Below are 1,229 nucleotides of genomic sequence, written 5' to 3' on the forward strand. Positions count from 1 at the left end.
GGTGGGGTTGGTCCATGTTGCTCTGGATGAGGCCAGAGTGCTGTGGGGAGGCCCAGGTCATGGGTCGAGCCCGTGTGTCCCCTGTCCAAGATGTGGGTGGGCAGCAGCTAGGCCAGCCGTGGGCAAACTACGGCCCGCGGGCCAGATCCGGCCCATTTGAAATGAATAAAACTAAAAAAAAAAAGACCGTACCCTTTTATGTAATGATGTTTACTTTGAATTTATATTAGTTCACACAAACACTCCATCCATGCTTTTGTTCCGGCCCTCCGGTCCAGTTTAAGAACCCATTGTGGCCCTCGAGTCAAAAAGTTTGCCCACCCCTGAGCTAGGCCGACACTCAGGGTGGGGAACGGCGCTGAGGCAGCAGGAGGAGCCGCCACGCCAGGAAGGCAGGTGCCCACGAGGGCAGCTCTCGGGGGAGCCACGACCTGGGAACAGAGGCCAGAGGGGCAGGAGCAGGTGCTGAGGGAGGTGCGGCCCGGACAGGACTTCGAGGAGTGGTGGCCGCTGCACTGGCCTCAGGGAAGGGGCCCGTGTTGGGGTCCAGGGAGCACCCAGCTCTGAAGACCCAAGAGGGTCATGGGGACCCTGTGCTTCTCCCGGGTGGTGAGGGGCCCCATGTTCGTCCCCATGGTGAGGGGACCCTGTGCTTCTCCCGGGTGGTGAGGGGCCCATGTTCGTCCCCATGGTGAGGGGTCCTGTGGTCAGCGGCAGGTGGATGGTGAGCTGGGGGCAGGCGCAGTGCTGCTCAGACGCTGGGCCTGGCGGAGCAGCTGAGCTGCCTCTCAGCACGTCTGCGCAGCAGGACGGCGCCTGCCCTTTAATACTAGATGCCCTGGGTGCCGTCTCCACTCCCCCCCAGGCCTGCTGGGCGTGTGCTTCTACATGCCTCCCCGCGGCGTGCCTGCAGCAAACACAGCCCCCTGCCTGGTCCCTTCACCGCAGCCCCGCAGGCCTGCTGGCCGCCCCGGTTCCAGCCCCGAGGGTGCTTCGCAAGCGCAGAGCACAGAGCGGAGGCCGCTGCCCCTGCGCAGGTGGCTGGAGAGGGGCTGCCTCCGTCGCAGACGCTGTGACCTTTTTGTCGTGCCAGTTTCCATAGATGCCGCCTGTGAACCCTGTGCATGCCCCCGTCCAGCCACCCCCGTCCAGCACATCCCCGCTCTCCACGCCGTCCTGTGCTGGGCGGTGTGGCCAGGCCTCCCTGAGGAATCAGGACGCTCTGCCCT

The 1,229-nt window shown here is 64.4% G+C and overlaps 1 protein-coding gene across 1 annotated transcript in view; it reads left to right on the forward strand.

Annotated features, from left to right (window-relative positions):
* CACNA1B (calcium channel, voltage-dependent, N type, alpha 1B subunit) overlaps positions 1-1,229 on the forward strand; it is a gene marked incomplete at its 3' end in the record, with an annotated part of 138,429 nt that overhangs the window by 63,174 nt on the left and 74,026 nt on the right. The window lies entirely within an intron of this gene.

The sequence above is a fragment of the Myotis brandtii genome, unplaced genomic scaffold (assembly GCF_000412655.1).
Source record: "Myotis brandtii unplaced genomic scaffold, ASM41265v1 scaffold691, whole genome shotgun sequence".
NCBI classification, from domain to species: Eukaryota; Metazoa; Chordata; class Mammalia; order Chiroptera; family Vespertilionidae; genus Myotis; species Myotis brandtii.